This window comes from Oryctolagus cuniculus, chromosome 15, assembly GCF_051225735.1.
Source record: "Oryctolagus cuniculus isolate XC-2025 breed Fujian yellow rabbit chromosome 15, ASM5122573v1, whole genome shotgun sequence".
NCBI classification, from domain to species: domain Eukaryota; kingdom Metazoa; phylum Chordata; class Mammalia; order Lagomorpha; family Leporidae; genus Oryctolagus; species Oryctolagus cuniculus.
In genome coordinates this window covers 64435376-64457276 of record NC_142881.1, presented here as the reverse complement: position 1 = coordinate 64457276, position 21901 = coordinate 64435376, and the positions used below count along the sequence as shown (strand labels likewise).

The 21901-nt window shown below is 43.4% G+C and overlaps 1 protein-coding gene across 49 annotated transcripts in view; it reads left to right on the top strand.

Annotated features, from left to right (window-relative positions):
• Window positions 1-21901, top strand: part of USP54 (ubiquitin specific peptidase 54) — a 148071-nt gene that overhangs the window by 27553 nt on the left and 98617 nt on the right. For 9 of the 49 annotated variants that reach the window (XR_016220958.1, XR_016220959.1, XM_002718415.6 and 6 more), the window contains exon 1: window positions 9875-10254. The exons of 36 other annotated variants lie outside the window; for them this stretch is intronic. The gene's annotated coding sequence lies outside the window, so the exon portion shown is untranslated. Of the gene's footprint in view, window positions 1-9797; window positions 10255-21901 lie in introns of those variants that run through there. 4 more of the 49 variants (XR_011382438.2, XM_051823198.3, XM_089313446.1 and 1 more) reach the window with 4 other exon arrangements.

The window sequence follows — 21901 nt, the reverse complement described above, 5'->3', positions numbered from 1 at the left end:
TCCTTTGTGTTTGACCTTTGTTTATTCCTCTTTAGAAGCTTATAGAAATCTCTCTCTCTCTCTCTCTCTCTCTCTCTTTTTTTTTTTTTTTTTTTTTGACAGACGGAGTTAGACAGTGAGAGAGAGAAAGGTGTTACTTTTTCTGTTGGTTCACCCCCCCAAGTGGCTACTGCAGCCGGCGCTGCACCGATCCGAAGCCAGGAGCCAGGTGCTTCCTCCTGGTCTCCCATGTGGGTACAGGGCCCAAGAACCTGGGCCATCCTCCACTGCCTTCCTGGGCCACAGCAGAGAGCTGTACTGGAAGAGGAGCAACCAGGACAGAACAGAAATCTCTTTTTATCTATAGTGTTTTACAATTTTATGTTTGTGCCTAGTATGGACTTTTCTTTTTTTATTTATAACATTATAGACTAAGTGGTTCCTTTAAAGTTGAAAACTTACAATATTAAAATCTAGCACATTTTCAGGTTTTTAAAAGATATTTTCTTGGGGCTGGCGTTGTGGCGTAGTGGGTAGGGCTGCTGCCTGTGACGGCAGCATCCCATATATGTGTCAGTTCAAGGCTTCTCCACTTTCAATCCAGCTGCCTGCTGATGTGCCTAGGAAGGCAGCAGAAGGTGGCCCACGTGCTTGGGCACTTGCATCCACAAGGGAGATCTAGAAGGGGCTCCTGACTCTTGGCTTTGGATTGGCCCAGCTCTAGCCATTGTGGCCATTTGGGGAGTGAACCAACGGATGAAAGATCTCTCTCTGTGTAACTCTGACATTCAAATAAATAAATATTTTTTTAAAAAAGAGAGATTTTATTATTTTTTAAAGCTTTATTTTATTTGTTTAAAGACAGAGTGACAGAGTAGGAGAGGGCTATCTTCCATCCACTGGTTTGCTCAGCAAATGGCTGTGGCTGGGCCAGTCAAAGCTAGGAGCCTGGAACAACATTGTGGGTGGCAGGGGCCCAAGCCCTTGAACCATCTTCCACAAATGAACCTGAATTCCCAGGTTTATTTGCAGGGAACTGGATCAAAAGTAGAGTAGCCAGGACATGAACCAGTGCTCTTTTATGGAAAGCTGACAGCTTGACCTGCTGCGCCATGACAACGGCCCCAATCATTACAGTTTTCTAGTAGCAAAAAGACGCAAATCTGAACATCAAAACAGAGAGATGCATAGGGTGAGATCTGGGAGCATCCCAAACTTTAAGCTTCTGTGCTATCCAGATGTGTCACCTTTCTGACAATCAGTATGTATCATCAATTAGTAAGGTTCACCAATTCTCAGTATTCATAGTTTTCATTGGAGTTTCATTACATAGACACGATTGATGGAATCACCGGCCACACAATTGAACTGAGTCTCACTACTGAGAGGTTAGCCTGATGTCATGTAATTTAAAGCCCCAGCCTTCAGTCATTTCTTTCCAGCATAGCCAACCTCTAGCTTGAAACTCCAAGGTTGCACTGTGAGTCACCTGGATAGCATAATCCGAGGCTGCACACCATGAATAACAGACACTCATGTCACTTGGGAAATTCCAAGATGTTCCTCCAGGAACAAAAGAGAAAATCCAGCCAAATTATTATACAATGATGTTAAAATCCAGTTCAGATATTATGTCCTCTGCACAGCCTTTACAGGTTTTCCAAGGGACTTTGTTTATATCTCTATTATCATTTTTTCTCTCCCTCATGAGTGAACATTTTGAAGGTCTCATGACTTTACTCATATTTGCATATTTAATAATAGCATGTATGTGGCTTATAGATGCTCAGTAAATATGTCATTAATTAAAATATTTGATATATAACTTAGAAATAGATGGGAATTTCATTGTAGAATCTTCTTAGAATTGTTTTAAGGTCAAAAAAGAATCAGTGGTCTCATTTTATTCCTTCTCCATTCATCTTTATTTGCTCTTCTTTTTAAAAAAGATTATTTGTTTGAAAGGCAGACAGAGACAGAGTCAGACAGAGATCTGGTTTACTCCCTAAATGTCCACAACAGCTGGGACTGGTCCCGGCCAAAGCCAGGAGCTTCTTCTGGGTCTCCCACATGGGGGCAGGAGCCCAAGGACTTGGGCATCTTCCATTGCTTTCCCAGGTACATTAGCAGGGAGCTGAATCCAAACTAGAGCAGCTGGGTTCAAACCGGGGTCCATATGTGATGCTGGCATCATAGGTGGAGACTTAATTGGCTGTGCCACAATGCGGCTGGCCCCCATTATTGTGTAATTATATAAGTATTATTATGCTTAAATTCTCTAAACTGTAGAGACTATTTATGGTTCCTTCTTTTGATTCTAAGGATGACTAAATGTTAATGGCTTCTTGTTTGTCTTATCTTATTCCCTAAGCCATTGTCTTTGTGTTGTAATGTATAAAAAATATTCTGGGAACCAGTGCTGTGGTATAGCGGCTTAAGGCCCTGACCTGCAGTGCCAGCATCCCATATGAGTGCCAGTTTGAGGCCCGGCTGCTGCACTTCTGATCCAGCTCCCTGCTAATGTGCCTGGGAAAGTCCTTGGGGCTCTGTACCCACATGGGAGACCCGGAAGAAGCTCCTGGCTCCTAGCTTCAGGTCGGCTCAGCTCCAGCCATTGTGGCCATTTAGGGAGTGAACCAATGGATGGAAGACCTTTCTCTATCTTTACCTCTCTCTGTAACTCTGTCTTTCAAATAAATAAAATAAATCTTTAAAAAAATATATTCTGAATGTCTTTGTTATGATGTGGACTATTTCCTATGAAACAGCATTTAACTGGAATATATCCTTTCTATATATTATATAGTTGTATTATATACACTAAAATTATTTGCATGGGAGATTTAAAAAAATGCTACTGATTTTTATTAAGTTCCTATCTTTTTTTCATAAGCTTTAAAACATTTAGAAATGGACTTTATTCAAGAAACAAAGAAAAAGATAGACAGAGCTCCTATTCACTGGTTCCTTCTTCCAGTACCCACAGTAGTCTTGGCTGGGCCAGCCCAAAGCCAGGAGCCAGGAACTCAATCCAGGTATCCCATGTGAGGACAGGAGCCCAAGTACTTAGACCATCACCACTGCCTCCTGGGATCTGTGTCAGCAGGAAGCTGAAGTTAGGAACTGGAGGTGTTACTGGAGAAGACTGAAACAGAGTGATAAGCAACCTATTAAAGGCATTTCTTTTAAACTTTATTTATTTATTTGAAGGACAGAGTGACAGAAAGAGACAGAGAGCAAAGTCTTCCACTTGCTGGTTTACTCCCCCAAATGGCCATAACAGTCTAGGCTGGGCCAGGCTGAAGTACATTTGTTGTAATTAATAAACCAATATTTACACTTATCTTATTAACTAAAGTCTATAGTTTATTTTTAGTTATAGTGTCCTTTTCTATTCCAGAATCCCATGAGGTATACCACATTGCATTTATTCATTTAAGTATTTACTAATTTAGTGGTCTCAGAATGGTTATGCTGTACACCTCCCGTAATCAGTTTTATTAGCTAGAGCTAATGTATAGTTCATTGTGACTTTTGTTTTAGTAGAATCTGTCATTTCCAAAGATGTTTAGGTTAATACCTTTAATACCTATGGTGTTTTGTACAAGTGTATCTTTTGATCTTTTTCTTATGGATAATTTCAAACATATAAGTGTAAGAAGAATATAATGAATCTACCTGTGCCCATCAGTACCCTCATGAATTATCAAATACATGATCACTCTTATTTCATCTATATTCCTTCCTATTCCCTCTACCCAGTCCATGAGTATTTTGAAGTAAATGTCAGACATTATATATTAATTTGTCTATAAATAGTCCACAATAACATTTACCATAATTTAACCAGTTCCCTAGTGATAAACTTTTGTTTTTATTTATTTGCTTTATTTATTTTTAAAAATATTTATTTGAAAGGCAGAGTCACAGAGAGGCAGAAGCAGAGAAGTCTTTCCATCCACTGGTCCACTCCCCAAATGGCTGCCACGGCCAGGGCTGGGCCAGACTGAAGCCAGGAGCAAGGAGCTTCTTCCGGGTTTCCCACATGGGTACAAGGGCCCAAGGGATTGGGCCATCTTCTATTGCTTTCCCAGGCCATAGCAGAGAGCTAGATTGGAAGTGGAGCAGCCTGTATTGAACCAGCATCCATATGGGATGCCAGCACTGCATGTAGTGGCTTTACCTGCTAAACCACAGCACTGGCCCCTATTTATTTGTTTTAAATTTTATTTATTTGAAAGGTAGAGAGACAGAGATATCTTCCATCTACTGGGTTACTACCCAAATGCCTATAAAAGCTGGAGTTAGGCCAGATTGAAGCTAGGAGCTGGAAACTCAGTCTGGGTTCCCCATGTGAGTGGCAGGTACCCAATTAGTTCAACCATCATTTACCGTCTACCATGGCATACTTCAACATGAAACTGGAATTGGAGAGAGCCACAACTCCAACCTAGGTACTCTGATATGGGATGCAGACATCCCAGGTGATGACTTAATCACTGCTCTGAATGCCCCCTATTTGATGTACATGTTGTTTGTTTCTGGTTTATACTTAATACAAACAGTGCAGCTATTAACATTCTTGTAATTTATCTTTGAAAAATTGTACATCTTGAAGATAAATTTCTGCATGTTGAGTTGCTCAAAGAAAGGATATAAAGACTTGAAGTTGGGGCCGGCACTGTGCCATAGTAGGCCTGTTAGATCTGTAACTAAGGTTGTTGTAATTTTGTCTTGTGACACTCTCTTTTGACTTTTGAAGAGAAGCTAAATATTGCTTCATGAAATAGAACAGTCTCTTGTGTCCTGTGCTGCATATAGTAGAGACCAATAAGAAAAGGTATGGGATCTAAGCAAAGAGTTGCCTGTGATCTTCCATACTATCCCTTCTCCACTCGAGCAGTTTTCTTCGTTGTGTTATTGATATGGGAGAGGTGGGGTTTAATTTTAATCCAGGTCCTGGCCTTGTGCATAGAGCAGCATTCTAAATGCAGGCACATATACGATGCACAAAGTGGTAAAATTTATTTAAAAGTGAGAAAGCAAACACACATCCACATGAGCATAGCTGAGGAGTGGAATGTGAGAAAAGGGGTAGGGTAGGTAGAGAAGGGACACCTTCAGTGCTTCTTCTCCTCCTGGTCTCTGAGGAAAGAAGAGAATGCCTACCAGTTGCTGGCCTCTTATAAGGTCAGAAGAGGAATGTTTACATGGCATCTCTCCCAGGTCCCAGGAGGAGACATACATCCTGGGAAGGGGGGCTGTTTGACAGCTGGATAGGATTACATAGGGCAGGGGAGTGGTTAGTGGGATTCCTTCCAGTTCCTGGCCCTAATCTAGCTACCTGCTTTATCCTATGCCATCATCAGAGACAGATAGATCAAAGGTTCTTGTCTTTATGCTAGGAAAGACTTTCAGACATGAGGCAGAGAGTAACAGGAAAAATGCCAGCCAAGTTTATGAATGCATCTGATAGGCCAGGTGGGTATCTCAGGAAAGAACTGAGAGCATAGACTGTATTAGACTGGAGGTTTTTTTTTTTTTTTTTAAGATTTATTTATTTGAAAGTCAGAGTTACACAGAGAGAGGAGAAGCAGAGAGAGAGAGAGAGAGAGAGAGAGAGTCTTCCATCCAATGGTTCACTCACCAATTGGCTGCAACAGCCAGAACTGCGCCGATCCGAAGCAGGAGCCAGGAGCTTCCAGGTCTCTTGTATGGGTGCAGGAGCCCAAGTCCTTGGGCCATCTTCTACTGCTTTCCCAGGCCATAGCAGAGAGCTTGATCAGAAGTAGAGCAGCTGGGTCTTTAACTGGCGCCCATATGGGAAGCTGGTGCTTTAGGCCAGGGCGTTAACCTGGCCCATAGACAGGAGTTTTAATAGATATGGGTATGGCCTACCAATTCTCCCTCTACTGGAATACTGGTAGGTGGAGGGCTTTCTGGGCTTAGAATTCTTCCCAGGACTTTATCAAAGCAGTGTCATTGATATTAATAGCCCCCTGGGGCTGGATGTGCTGGAAAGATTGCTCTAAGCTACCCCTGGGGGAGGGCTGGAGGCCCACCTGACAAAGGTTATCAGAGGTAGACAAAATTTTTTTTTTAAATTTATTTATTTATTTGAAAGTCAGAGTTACACTGAGAGGAGAGGCAGAGAGAGAGAGGTCTTCCATCCGATGGTTCACTCCGCAATGGCTGGAGCTGCGCCGATCCGAAGCCAGGAGCCAGGAGCTTCTTCCGGGTCTCCCATGAGGGTGCAGGGGCCCAAGGACTTGGGCCATCTTCTACTGCTTTCCCAGGCCATAGCAGAGAGCTGGATCGGAAATGGAGCAGCTGGGTCTCGAACCGACGCCCATATGGGATGCCGGCTCTTCAGGCCAGGGTGTTAACCTGCTGTGCCACAGCGCCAGCCCCATTTTTTTTTTTTTTTTTTAAGATTTATTTTATTTATTTGGAAGGCAGAGTTACAGCGAGAGGAGAGTGAGGTCTTCTATCCATTGGTTCACTCCATAAATGGCCACAACTTGGGCTGAGTCAGGCCAAAGCCAGGAGCCAGGAGCTTCATCTGGGTCTCCTACTTGGGCCATCTTCTGCTGCTTTCCCAGGCACATTAGCAGAGACTTGGATCAGAAGTGGAATAGCAGGAATTCAAACTAGTGACTACAGAGGTATGTCACAACACTGGCCCCATGGGTAAAATTTTTTTAAAGCTAGGCATTTTTTTTTTTTTTATGTGACAGGTAGAGTTATAGACAGTTAGAGAGAGACAGAGAGAAAGGTCTTCCATCTGTTGGTTCACTCCCCAAATGGCTGCTACGGCCGGCGCTGCATCAGTCCAAAGCCAGGAGCCAGGTGCTTCTTTCTGGTGTACCATGCGGGTGCAGGAGCGCAAGCACTTGGGCCATCCTCCACTGCCCTCCTGTGCCACAGCAGAGAGCTGGATTGGAAGAGGAGCAACTGGGACTAGAACCCTGCACCCATGTGGAATGCTGGTGTCGCAGGCGGAGGATTAGCCAAGTGAGCCACAGTGCCGGCCCAATAGGCTTTTTTTTTTTTTTTTTTAAAGATTTGTTTATTTATTTGAAAGTCAGAGTTACACAGAGAGAATGAGACAGAGAGAGGTCTTCCATCCATTGGTTCACTCCCCAATTGGCTGCAACAGGCGGAGCTGCACCTTCTGAAGCCAGGAGCCAGGAGCTTCTTCCAGGTCTCCCACGCAGGTGCAGGGTCCCAAGGACTTGTGCCATCTTCTGCTGCTTTCCCAGGCCATAGCAGAGAGCTGGATTGGAAGTGGAGCAGCCGGGTCTTGAACTGGCGCTCATATGGCTTGCCGGCACTGCAGGTGGTGGCTTTACCCACTACGCCACAGCTCTGGTCCCTGGGCAAAACTTTTGAGATGCTTCTGCTTGTGTGCTTCTGAAGCACGCTTCTACCTTTCTCCCCTCATTCAACTGTGTGGTATTCCCGTTTTTGTTCTTCAGACCCTCACATGCATAGACTATTATCTGCCTTCCTATATAACAGTTGCTTTATTGAAGTCTTAGAGGTGCTTTATTCCTGCTAATAGTATTTCTATATTTTTCAGAGGCCTTTGTTATAGTCACGGGTGAGCCTATTAACATGTTATATATTCCCTGCAAAGTACTTGTTGTAAGGCCGCCACAAAACACACCAAACACCGAAGTTAGAGGAAACGTTTATTGTCAGGTGGGGGAAGCCCAACAGGCCAGGGGGAGAAGGCAAGACAGTAAGAGAGAGTAGGAGGGCATAAGAGACAGAGCAGGTGTTTGGGAACAGCTCCTGTTAAACCTTTTGCTGGGGGGCAGCTAGGGAAGTAGGAGCAGTGAATCCCATTAGGATGGGAGTGGAGCTGACACAGGTAGTTGGGCCATGGGGTTTAGGACAAAAGCCTACTGTGCAACATGGTGATGGGGGGCGGGGGGCAGGGCCTAAGGTGGTGTCTGGGCATAGATGGAGCCACAGATAAGACTGTGCCATTTTACTAACACTTGTGAAATATAATTTATTAAAATTTTTTTGAAGTACAGTCTTACAAAGAACTTTTTTGTTTTTGTTCTTTTTTTAAATTTTTATGTATTTATTGAAAGGCAGGCAGAGAGAGCTCCTTCCTATCTACTGATTCATTCCCCAAATGTCTACAGTGGCCACAGCTGATCTGGGTCCAAAGCCAGGAGATAGGAACTCAATCCATGTCTCCCACATCAGTAGTAAGTAGGAACCCCGTTACTTGAGCCACCACTGCTGCCTCTCAGGTTCTGCATTAGAAGAAAATATTACTCTTTTTTTGTGGGGGCAAAGAACCTCACAATAGGTTCCTAATAGCTTCCTTTGTTCATTGTTACAAAGCTAATAACAAAACCAAAGCTGAACATCAATAGCATAATCTTAAATCAGTGGTCAAAGAATGGAGAAGAGGTAGCCTAGCTCTAAAGGCAATCAGCCAGGGCTGGCTAAGGAATCATGGATATGGTGTAAGGCCACCACAAAACACACCAGACACTGGAGTAAGGGAAAGGGTTTATTGGAGAAAACCCAGCAGACCAGAGGGACGGGGCGAGGCAGGAGGAGGGAGAAGGAGAGCTTGAGAGACAGAGACCAGGAATTGGAGAGGAAGAGAGAGAGAAGAGAGGAGCTGGGAGCTGGGAGCAGGGATGCCGGCACTGCAGGTGGTCGCACCACTGCTACACCACAGTGCAGCCCCAATAAAATGTTAAAACAAGAATTTCTGAAGGGCTTCAAAAGACATTACAATCTATTAGGGTGAGATTTTCTTATAGATTACCTCCCTCACTTTGGTGAGATGTGAAAAGTTATCTAGTTGTATTGTAACCAGAATTGAAGCTCTGTAACTCTTTCCATACCCTAGTTTTATCTGATTAGTTCCACAACGAATATATACTTGTCTGTTAACAACCTGAATGGGGAGCTTGACCTTGATATTTGTACATCCTGCTTTGTCTTTAGCACCCATCAGTAGAAATCTGTTGGAGATAGTGCTACCTTCCTCTCCTGCATCTGGCATTAGGAGATCTGAGTTATGAAAGATAATGGTTAACAAGAAAAGCAATGGTGGTTTTTTTTTTTTTTTCATTTCTCTTGCCAAAAGACTACTTTAGTATATTGTTAATGTAAGAAATCAATTAGTTTTGCACAGTGCCTGTTTAATTTTACTGATAAATCTTAACCATTTTTAATCATGTCATATATTTTCTCTTAATCTGTAGAAATACAACAAACCCTCATGTTTACAAGGATTCTGGTAGTGAATTTTTTTCATCTGTATGCTTATAAAATAACTCCTTTCAAAAGAGCTATTTTATAATCACAAGTAATACATAGAAGAGTGTGTGTTGGTTCTCTGGGTCCTTTGTGCCCTGCCTGCAAAAAAAAAAGTCCTGGGCTGACTGATCACATGCTAGGGGGCGGGACACTGCCTGCTGTTGATTCTTGGTGTCTTCACCGAGAGAAGGGTGGAGATCTTTTACAGACTTTGGGCTTAAAAACACTTTCGATCCCAAGCATTTGTAAATTGCTTTACTCGATCCCCACAGCTTAGTTTACATAATAATTTTCTTTAATAGTGTATTCTGTTTATAAGATAGTTGGAGTTTTGCCTATTAAAATGATTTGATTTAATTTGAATCAATATAATACTGGAATTCTGAATTAGAAAGTCAAACAATAAAAATGATTTTGGCGATTCTGTAACACACTCCAAAAATGTCCTCTTCTCCCGCCCTCCCCCCCCCCCTTTTTTTTTTCTGCTGTAGTGCAAAGGACTTTTTCAGAGCTGGCTCTTTGGAAGTAGCTGCCACCCAGCAAACATTATTGTTTGATGACCTCTGTCATCAGGAATGCCCCTAGAGGAAATAACCTCATAATTGTTTTTCTTAAGCTTCTAGTAAAGTTTGTGATATGCCCTTTCAAGTTACTTTTAGTGAGTTTCTTAAGTTTATTTTGTTTGCATTTAATTGGAGACTCTACCTTTTTAACTTTATCTGGAATTGTCAGGGGCAGAGTTCCTGGTATTTGGTAAAGAGAATTGTCTTTCCCTGATACCCTGTTGTGTGGGAAGCCTTTGTGGTTTAGATTCACAGTTTCCCATTGTTGCTAGCCACAGTTGTCTCCTCCCTCTGCACTCTTCTCTCCCAACCACTCTAGTTACTCCCTTGTCCCTCCGCATTCCTGTATCACTTGCCCACAAATGCCCTTGTGGTTGCTGGAGGTCTTTCGCTGGAGATTGAGTGTTGCTGTCTGGTAAGTGTAACAGTTGTGGTGAAAGCGGGTTGATGGAGATGCCTGAAGTGGTCAGTCTTTGTGAAGTGTTTCTTGTAACAGGAACAGTTCAGATTTTGAAATGAGATTTTAGAGCTCCTAACTTTCGGGAGGCTTCTTTAAAGCTGCCTGGCTGTTGCTTCTTCTCTTCCTCCATCCTCTGTCAATTACTAAATTTTAGAAATTTTGTTTTCATTATTAACTTAAAAAATTCTCATGGGTTTTCTTAAGCTTTTTAGAATTGAGTTGTGAGTTTAGTCGTATTTTAGAGTTACTTCAAACAGTTACTTGTGATGTTTTTCATTCTTGTTTTCAGTATTAGTATAGTGATTAAGTAATAATTAGGAAATGAGCCTGTTCTGTGTCTTAACTGGAAAGTAGCATTTACTTCCAGAATTAGTGATTCTTTTTTTCCTATCAGCAAATGTTGTTGCCTAAATTCACCAAGATTTTGGCAATATGTTGTCAATTCTGGGAAATGGTTTGCTGACTACTTCACGATGACAGATGCTTCTGGGAATTATTTTTGGGAAGTTTGATTTGTTCCTTTGCACCTGTTCCCTTGAGGTGTGAGGTCTATAATCTTTTTCAAGGTAAATATCTAATATTTGGTATTCAGAGAGAGAGAGAGAGAGAGAGACAGACAGAGAGAGAGAGGTTGTATGAATCATACTTTGGTATTTCACGCAGTTATAAGTGATGAGCCTATGATACTCCCAAGAGTACTACTAATAAAAAGTCATCTTTATGGTACATGATGTGAGGGAAAACTTGTTTGTAAAATTTTATTGCTTTTCGATTGAATTGCTTGCTTATCCAAGTGGTGGTTGTACTTAGACAACATGATTTCTTAAGCTCTTATTATGGGTCCTATGCTATGTGCTAGGAAGCAGTCATATGTAGGTAGAAAGATCACAGGTTTTTCTTTTTTGTAAAATGAGGAAAACAACCCCTCATTAGTGGCTTAAGGGTGAGAAATAAAGAACATAACATGTCTGGTGCCTAACCTAATGCCAGACACATAGTTGGTATTCACTAAGTGGCAGCTACTTTTTTTTTTTTTTTTTTTTTTAATAATTTTACAGTTGAGAGAGTTGGAGAGGCCAAGAAATTGGCTGAAGGTCACTCAGTTGTAATTGGTAGAGCCAGGATTTGAACTGGCTCGAAACCTGGAGTTTGGTAGTACATTTTCATTTGAGTACTGTAGAGACTTTTAGAGTAGATTTCACTGGAATCTCTGTTCCTTGTTCCTCCCTCCACCACCTGCCCCCATTGAGGAGTGGTTCTTTATAGATGCCCTTCTCTCTTTGGGATCATCTGTTACCTTCCCAGTCATGTGCTTGCTGTTTCACACTGGAGTTGCTTGTGCCATTCAGTACCAGTGTTCTTCCGACAGAACTGAGTGAAACTGGTGCTGTCAGTGGCTTTCCCTCCCATGTTTCTCTTGTTGATTACAGCCATCCTCCTTTTGTTATTTGTGGTAAAATAATTTGAGTACTGGTGTGTTTATAATGATTCATAAATAATGCATAGTTGCAATCAAGTATTTGAATTTAAAAAGCATTTCTTAGTGACTTAAAAAATTAAGGGGAAAAAAAAACTGCTGTTACTGAACCAGAGAACTGTATAGGGCAACTCGGCGATTCATGATTGTCTGATTCTGTTTCCTTCAATTTCTTAACTAGCTTGCTGTTGATAGTTTGTTTGCTACTATTTGCAGTATGGTTGAGAGAGAATGTTGTGTTCTTTCTACTGGTTATAAAGTAGAATATATTTCTTTTTTTTTTTTTAAAGATTTATTTATTTATTTGAAAGTCAGAGTTACACAGAGAGAGAAGGAGAGGCAGAGAGCGAGAGAGCGAGAGCGAGAGAGAGAGAGAGGTCTTCCATCCGCTGGTTTACTCCCCAACTGGCCGTAATGGCTGGAGCTGCGCTGAGCCGGAGCCAGGAGCCAGGAGGAGCCTCTTCTGAGTCTCCCATGTGGGTGCAGGGACCCAAAGACTTGGGCCATCCTCTACTGCTTTCCCAGGCCATAGCAGAGAGCTGGATCAGAAGTGGAGCAGCTGGGATTTGAACTGGCACTCATATGGGATATAATTGGTAGAGCCAGTTGGCTTTTACCCACTATGCCACAGTGTTAGTCCCATCTACTGCATTCTTTCTATTGCTATGCCACCTCCCTTTGAGGCTGGTAAATTATCTGTTTAGCTCTGCATCTTTATAGGGAGGTGCTAAATACCCTGTAACTTGTCAATTCTTAATTCTTTTTTTAAAGATTTTTTTTTGAGAGGGAGAGACAGAGAAAAAGGTCTTCCATCTGCTGGTTTACTCCCCAAATGGCTGCAATGGCCAGAGCTATGATCTGAAGCCAGGAGCCACGAACTTCTTCTGGGTCTCCCATGTGAGTGCAGGGGCCCAAGCACTTTTACCATCTTCCCCTGCTTTCCCAGGCAATTAACAGAGAGCTGGATCAGAAGAGGGACAGCCAGGACATGAACCAGCACCCATATGGGATGCCAGTGTCTCAGGAGGAGGCTGAGCCCACTATGTAACAGCACTAGCCCCAAGTTTTATTTCTTAGAATTAGTTAATTTATAACAAAGAAAAACATGTCTTCTTACATGTTTTCTTTCCAACAATTTGAGAGTTTTTTGATTTCTTAAAATTGGAAAAATAAGACTTTCTGTCCTTTATAAGCATTCTGTTCTTCCTGTTGTAGGTGATATAATAATTTAAAGCTGCCAAAGTCCAACCCTGAGATTGTTTGAGTTGAGTAACTATTCACTGGGGAGTTAAGGTTACCAGTCCATAAATCAACAAATAGTTTGGCCTTTTTTGTGGTTGTAGATGCTTATCTCTATTTTCAAACTTGAATCAGAAGCAAATAAATATTGATTTTGTTGATAGTGCCTCTATTAGAAAAAATTATCTCCAATATCTCTCAAGCTGGATATGAATGTTGTGGGGCTCTTTTGTTTAAAGAGAGTCAGAATTTATTAGGATGTTGGAATTGGTTGTTCTAGGCACTTGCCCTTTTCTTTTTTTTAAAAAAAGATTTATTTATTTTTATTTGAAAGTCAGAGTTACACAGACAGAGGAGAGGCAGAGAGAGAGAGAGAGAGGTCTTCCATCTGATGGTTCACTCCCAGTAGGCTGCAACAGTCAGAGCTGTGCCAATCTGCAGCCAGGAGCCAGGAGCTTCTTCTGGGTCTCCCACGCAGGTGCAGGGGCCCAAGGACTGCGGCCATCTTCCACTGCTTCCCCAGGCCACAACAAAGAGCTGGATAGGAAGTGGAGCAGCCGGGTCTCAAACTGGCACCCATAAGGGATACCGGCGCTTTAGGCCAGGGCGTTAACCCACTGTGCCACAGTGCAGGCCCTGGCGCTTGCCCTTTCAAACACAGTTTTCTCTCTTGCGGTGGGTGTTTGGAGTAGTGGTTCAGACACTACATGGGACATCTGCATCACATATGGAAGTGCCTGGGTTTGAGTCTTAGATTAGCTTCCAACTTAAGCTTTCCACTAATATACCACCATGGAAGGCAGCAGATGATGGCTCAAGTACTTGGGTCCCTGCCACCAATATGGAAGACCTGGACTGAGTTTCTGGCTCCTGGCTTCCATCTGACCCAGGCCCAGTTGTTGTGGGGCTTTGAGGAGTGACTCAGAAAATCGAAGCTCTCTTTTTTGCTGTCTTTCAAATAAAAGACAAAATTTTTTTTTCTCTCACTATTAAGTCCCCAATGACTACTATTATATTTGACCCCTATATAGAATATAAAGATGTACTTATAGATTATGTACTATAATCCTTGTACACAGATAACTGCAATGTGAGGGAGAAAGTAGATGTTTTAATACATACCCCCTAGGCTGGCGCCGTGGCTCAATAGGCTAATCCTCCACCTTGCGGCGCCAGCACACCGGGTTCTAGTCCCGGTCGGGGCACCGGATTCTGTCCCGGTTGCCCCTCTTCCAGGCCAGCTCTCTGCTATGGCCAGGGAGTGCAGTGGAGGATGGCCCAGGTGCTTGGGCCCTGCACCCCATGGGAGACCAGGAAAAGCACCTGGCTCCTGGCTCCTGCCATCGGATCAGCGCGGTGCGCCGGCTGCAGCGGCGGCCATTGGAGGGTGAACCAACGGCAAAAGGAAGACCTTTCTCTCTCTGTCTCTCTCTCTCACTGTCCACTCTGCCTGTCAAACAAACAAACAAACAAACAAAAAAAACAAACATACCCCCTATGCACTGAGAGCAGAGAGGAGATGAAGGAAATTGGGAAATTAGAAAAGTAAGTGGGAGAGGATCTGGGAAGGCTTTTGATGGAATTATCAGCAAGAAGAGATGGAGAGGAATAGTTTCTCGCTTAGAGGCCATATTAGAGCCGAAGCCATGAAAAGCAGAGTACAGAATATATTCATTATACCAAAAGGAGTCCAGTTTACCTGGAGTAGAGGGTGAATGGAGAAGCACATAATTGAGTAGTCAATGAAATGTTTGATCATTGAGTGAGTAGAAGATGAACCTGGGGGCCAGAACCGCGGCTCACTAGGCTAATCCTCCGCCTGTGGTGCTGGCACCCCGGGATCTAGTCCCGGTCGGGGCACTGGATTCTGTTCTGGTTGCTCCTCTTCCAGTCCAGCTCTCTGCTGTGGCCCAGGAGTGCAGTGGAGGATGGCCCAAGTCCTTGAGCCCTGCACCCACATGGGAGACCAGGAGGAGGTGCCTGGCTCCTGGCTTTGGATCGGCGCAGCACACCGGCTGTAGCAGCCCTTGTGGGGGTGACCCAATGGAAGAAAGACCTTTCTCTCTCTCTCTCTCTCACTGTCTAAACTCTGCCTGTCAAAAAAAAAAAAAAAAAAAAAAAAAAAAAGATGAACCTGGAAATGGTGGTAAGACCCAGTGTTAGTTAAACTTTGTGCAGGTGCCACACATATTTAGTTCTAATAAATTAGGAATTACTTTAACTGGCAGTATATGTGAGTACCAAAAATATGCAGTGTAAAATCATAATTATGAATGGTTCAATTAGCAAAAAAATAAATTGCTAAAATAGGTCTGATTGGCTGCTTTGATTTTTTTTTTCGCCCTTGAGTTTGCTATTTGTTTATGTTTTTTTTCCCCCTGCTAGTAGTAGGATAAATAGACAAGAAAAAAATAGGGTAGAGAAACTTTTGAAAAATCCATCCATTAATTCCCTCTGTGAACTAGAAAAATACTCTTATTCTTACCTAGGCAGAAGAACACTCCCATCAAGGGGCCTAGGAGCCATTGAAGATTATTGAAAGGGAGAGTGGTGTGTTCTGAACTGTATTTTAGGAGTCCTCTGGTAGTCACATGTAGGAGCAAAGGACTGATAATGAGTCAGTAATGTGGTACAGTGGTCCAGAGGTGGTAAGGATCTGAACAGCCACAGTACCACTGAGAATGGAATGAAAGGAAATGGAGATCCAAATCTGGCCCTTTTTCTACATAAGAAATAGTTACCCAGTTATTAAACAGCTTTTATATTGTTGGGATATTATATGTCTCAATGATTGGTACCTCTGGTACAGACCCCTTTCATTCTGTTTCCAGGGACGTGAGTTTGAATTCCTATTTTAGTTTTACTTTACATAAGGAAGTTACAGATTAAAGATACTTGATCTATGAATTTTACATAATTTAGAAACAAGAGCCCTTCACTCCATCACCCCCAACAAGCCTCTGTTACTTTACATTACTTACCCTTGATCTGGTAGATTTTTAAACTTTTTTTTATTACTTCCTTCTAGAATAAATCAAGCTCTGAAAAATGGATTCCTGAACTAATAAAACTTACATCAGTAACTGCTATACTGTGATGTTAAACATAGTGAACCAAGAGGTTTCACATGGAATTTTTACTGGTTACCAGGTTCAGAAACTAGGTTAATGTTTCTTCTTTCTCTGTAAATTCCTGTAACTCTATCTTGCTCTTGGTCCAACTACCTATATTATGATTATTCTTATTTTAAATTTACTTATTTTTAAAATGATTTTTTTTAAAGATTTATTTCTTTATTTACAAGTCAGAGTTACACACACAGAGAGAGAGAGAGAGAGAGAGCGATATCTTCCATCCGATGGTTCACTCCCCAGATGGCCACAACAGCCAGAGCTGCGCCGATCCGAAGCCAGGAGCCAGGAGCTTCTTCTGGGTCTCCCACATGGGTGCAGGGGCCCAATGACTGGGGCCATCTTCTACTGCTTTCCCAGGCCATAGCAGAGAGCTGGATTGGAAGTGGAGCAGCCAAGGTCTTGAACCAGAGCCCATATGGGACACTGGCGCTTCAGGCCAGAGCATTAACCCGCTGCACCATAGCGCCGGCCATTAAAGATTTTATTTATTTATTTGAAAGGCAGAGTTAGAGAGAGGGAGACATGGAGAGAGATCTTCCATGTTTTGGTTTACTCCCCAAATGGCTGCAATGACTGGAGCTGGGCCATGCTGAAGCCAGGAGCCTGGAACTCCATCCCCATCTCCTTCATGTGTGACAGGGGCCTATGCACTTAAGCCATCTTCCACTGCTTTCCCAAGTACATTATAAGGGAGCTGAATCAGAAGTGGAGCAGCTGTAACTCACACTGGTGATCATATGGGATCATATGCATCACAAGTGGCAGTTTAACCCATTGAACCACAACACTAGCCCCCGCATATGGCATTTTAGTTATTTTTCTTCCTTAGTGTCTTGTATTCTGTGAAAGTTTCTCAGTCTTTTGTCAGATGTCCCTCTGATATTTTCTCATATTTGGACTGAGATTATGTGATTCAGGCAAGACTACCACAGAAATAATGCTGCTTCCTTTTTACTGCATTGTATCATGACACTCATGATGTCAGTTTTTGTTAGTACTGGTGATTTTGACCTGGCTCATTTGGTTGAGATGGTTTTTGCTGGTTTTCTCCATTGTAAAGTTAATATCTTTCCCTTTGTTGTTAATACATTTCTTGGTGGAGACACTCTGAAATTATCACTTGGATAAATGTCATAGAGTCTCTACATATGGGATTACAACTGTACTTAGTGACTTTATTAAAATTTATTTTTTAAAAAGATTTTATTTGAGAGGTAGAGTTACAGACAGAGAGGGAGAGACAGATAGAAAGTTCTTCCGTCTGCTGGTTCACCCCCTGAAACGGCTGCAAAGGCCAGAGCTAGGCAAATCTGAAGCCAAGGAGCTTCTTCCAGGTCTCCTACATGGGTGCACAGGCCCAAGCACTTGGGCCATCTTCTACTGCTTTCTTAGGCCATAGCAGAGAGCTGGATTGGAAGAGGAGCAGCTGGGACTTGAACTGTTGTCCATATGGGATGCCAGCACTGAGGCAGAGGCTTAACCTACACCACAGTCCTGGCCCTTAAAATTTATTTAGTTGTTTGAGAAATGAATTCCTTTAAAAGACTTCCTGTTCTATGCTTCCTACACCTTATATCTGGTTTCCTCAAAAGGCTCTCAGATTATGCAGGAACAAATCCTGTGTAGTCTTAATTGGTCTCAGTCACATGCATTCATTTTTTATTTTTTATTCTTTTTTATTTATTTTTTTTTATGACAGACAGAGTGGACAGTGAGAGAGAGAGAGACATAGAGAAAGGTCTTCTTTTACCGTTGGTTCACCCTCCAATGGCCGCTGCGGTTGGCGCCCTGCGGCTGGCGCACTGCACTGATCTGAAGCCAGGAGCCAGGTGCTTCTCCTGATCTCCCATGCGGGTGCAGGGCCCAAGCACCTGGGCCATCCTCCACTGCCTTCCTGGGCCACAGCAGAGAGCTGGCCTGGAAGAGGGGCAACCGGGATATTTGCTTTTAAAAATTATTTTTATTTGTTTTTGAGAGAGTCAGGGAGCTCCTTCTGGTGGTTCACTCCTCAAGTGCTTGCAGTGGGGCCTGTGCTGAAGTCAGCGCTGAGAACACAATCCAGCTCTCCAGCATGGGTGGCAGGAACCTCATCCACTTCTTGACCTGTAATCACTGCTTCTCCAGGTCTATATCGTGGCAGGAAGGTAGATTTAAGATCCAGAGTTGGGATTCAAACTCAGGCACTCCTATTATGGAATGCAGGTGCCTTAACTACTAGGCTAAATGCCTACTCCTAAATATATAATTATTTTAAAATATTTTGTTTATATTCATTTGAAAGGTAGAATGAGAGGGAGAATACACACACACACACACACACACACACAGATCTTCCATCCACTGGTTCACTCCTTAAATGGCTGAAATGACTAGGCTGGCCAGGTAGAAGCCAGGAGCTTGGAACTCCACTGGGTCTCCCATGTGGCTCTAGGGGGCCAAGGATATGGGCCATCTTCTGCTGTTTTTCTAGGCACATTAGCAGGGGAGCTGGATCAGAAGCAGAGCAGCCAGGACACCAACTAATGTCTATATGGGATGCCAGTGTCTTAGGCAGTGGCTTAACTCACTATGCCACAACGCCGGGCCCCTCAAAAAAATTTTTTTTTTCTCAGGCAGAGTAGACAGTGAGAGAGAGAGACAGAGAGAAAGGTCTTCCTTTTTCCATTGGTTCACCCCTGCAATGGCCGCTGCGGCCGGCGCACCATGCTGATCTGAAGCCGAAGCCAGAAGCCAGAAGCCACGCTGATCCCATACAGGAGACCAGCAGTAGGGCCCAAGGACTTGGGCCATCCTCCACTGCACTCCCAGGTCACAGCAGAGAGCTGGCCTGGAAGAGGGGCAACCGGGACAGAATCCGGCGCCCTGACCAGGACTAGAACCCGGTGTGCCAGCGCTGCAGGCGAGGATTAGCTTATTGAGCCACGACGCTGGCCCCCTCAAATATTTTTAAAAATAGAAAATTAGTTATTGAGTCTTGGGGCCTGTGTAAGAGAGGAGCCTTGAAGCGTAGGCTCATTAGTGTTTGCCTTGTGATATAGAGGTCTGCAAAAAGATTGAGACCCACTGTTTCCCATCAGCTCATGCATGAGGAGGTTTTTGGTCTGCTCACAGAAGGCTTGTAAACAATGTGGGATATATAATTTAGTGGGTCTACTATACAAGGAAAAAGGTAATAAAATTATATGCTTCCTTCCACACAAATTTTTGGTTCTACTTCCATAGAAGTATATCTGACGTTACCTATCCCTGTGTCTTTTTCAGAGTTGAGAGCAACACAGTAATAAAATTCTGATGAGCTGATTCTCTTCTTTCTACCTGTGATCAGTTATTCCATGGTTTAAGGGCATGGCCAGAAACTAGTAAATGTATATGAAGATGATGATGATACAGTTTCTGCCAAAAGTCTTTGGGAATAATCAGGAATTTATTCCAGTTGTTATGTGGCCTGTAGTATGTGATTTTTTTTTTTTAACGTCTGGGACAGTTGTCTGCAGGATTCTGTTACCCCTTTGGTTGTTACTGCTATAGGGGAAAAATCAATCATATAGGAGTACTAGGTAAGAGGCTATTAATCAATTTTAATTTAAATATGAAAAAATTTACATATTCAACTTAGTTGCCATTACCAGGTATTGATGGTTCTTTTTTTTTTTTTTTTTTTTTTTGGACAGGCAGAGTGGACAGTGAGAGAGAGAGACAGAGAGAAAGGTCTTCCTTTGCCGTTGGTTCACCCTCCAATTGCTGCCGCGGCCGGCACACTGTGGCCGGCGCACCGCGCTGATCCGATGGCAGGAGCCAGGTACTTCTCCTGGTCTCCCATGGGGTGCGGGGCCCAAGTACTGGGCCATCCTCCACTGCACTCCCTGGCCACAGCAGAGAGCTGGCCTGGAAGAGGGGCAACCGGGACAGAATCCGGCGCCCCGACCGGGACTAGAACCCCGTGTGCCGGCGCCGCAAAGTGGAGGATTAGCTTAGTGAGCCGCTGTGCCAGCCATATTGATGGTTCTTAATCATCATTTACTTGGAACAGATGGCCACTGGACAGATAATGCATACTTATGAGGTTTTTTTTTTCTTTAATGTGCTAGGCTTAAGAAGTGCTTCCATTTTTTTTTTTTTAAAGATTTATTTGTTTGAAAGGTAGAGTTACAGAGATGCAAAGGCAGAGAAAGAGAGAGAGAGAGAGAGAGAGAGGAGAGAAGTCTTCCATCTACTGTGCACTCCTCAAATGGCTAGAATGGCTGGAGCAGGGCAATCTGAAGCCAGGAGCCAGGAATTTTGTCCAGGTCCTCCACGCAGATGCAGGGGCCAAGCATTTGGGCCATCTTCTACTGCTTTCCCAGGCCATAGCAGAGAGCTGGATCAGAAGTGCCACAGCTGGGACTTGAACTGGCACCCATATGAGATACCAGCACTTCTGGCAGTGGCTTTACCTGCTATGCTACAGTGCCAGCCCCAAGTTTTTTTTTTTAAAGCCGTTATCTAAGGCTAACGACTCTTTTTTTTTTTTTTTTAAAGATTTATTTTTATTTGTTTGAAAGAGTTACAGAGAGAGAGGTCTTCCATCCACTGGTTCACTTCCCAGATGGATGCAATGGTTGAAGCTGAGCTGATCCAGAGCCAGGAACTTCTTCCAGATCGACCATGTGGGTGCAGGGACCCAAACACTTGGACCATCTTCTATTGCTTTCTCAGGCCATAGCAGAGAGTTGGATCAGAAGAAGAGCAGCCGGGACTCAAACCAGTGCCCATATGGGATGCCAGTGCTTCAGGTCAGGGCTTTAAACAGCTGTGCCACAGCCCTGGCTCTAGGGTATGACTCTTGCAGGCATTGTACAAAATTATCTCACTGATCTCATCAGCCTCAAACTGCGTGATATTCATCAAAGTATTTATATTGACTATAAGAAATACCTGAAGTTGTAACTGAGTCACATTAATATTAGAATATCTTGCTTTAGCCGGCGCCGTGGCTCACTAGGCTAATCCTCCACTTTGCGGCGCCGGCACACCGGGTTCTAGTCCCGGTCGGGGCGCCGGATTCTGTCCCGGTTGCCCCTCCTCCAGGCCAGCTCTCTGCTGTGGCCAGGGAGTGCAGTGGAGGATGGTCCAAGTGCTTGGGCCCTGCACCCCATGGGAGACCAGGAGAAGTACCTGGCTCCTGCCATCAGATCAGCGCGGTGCGCCGGCCGCAGTGCGCCGGCCGCGGCAGCCATTGGAGGGTGAACCAACAGCAAAAAGGAAGACCTTTCTCTCTGTCTCTTCTCTCACTGTCCACTCTGCCTGTCAAAAAAATAAAAAATAATAAAAAAATAAATAAAATAGAATATCTTGCTTTATAAGATGAAGCAGTTGTATAGAAAGTTTAAAAAATCTATATGTATGTGTTTAGAATCATACTTTTTAATTAGAATCACAGTTTATAAATAGAAAGATAGGTGATATGACAAATGAAGGAGATGATAGGGGTAGGTGTTTGGTACAGCTGTTAAGATACCCTCTTGGGATGCCTGCATCTCATATTGGAGAACTTGGCTTTGAATAACACTTCTCTTCCAATTCCAGTTCCCTGCTAATGCACACCTGGGAGGTGGTAGTTGAGATGACCCAAGTTCCTGGGTCCCTGCCACCCATCTGGGAGACCGTGATTGAATTCTGGGCTCCTGGTTTAAGTGTTGCTTTTAGCCTTCATTATTGTGAGTATTTAGGGAGTGAACCAGAGATTGGAAGATCTCTCTCTATTTCTCTGCCT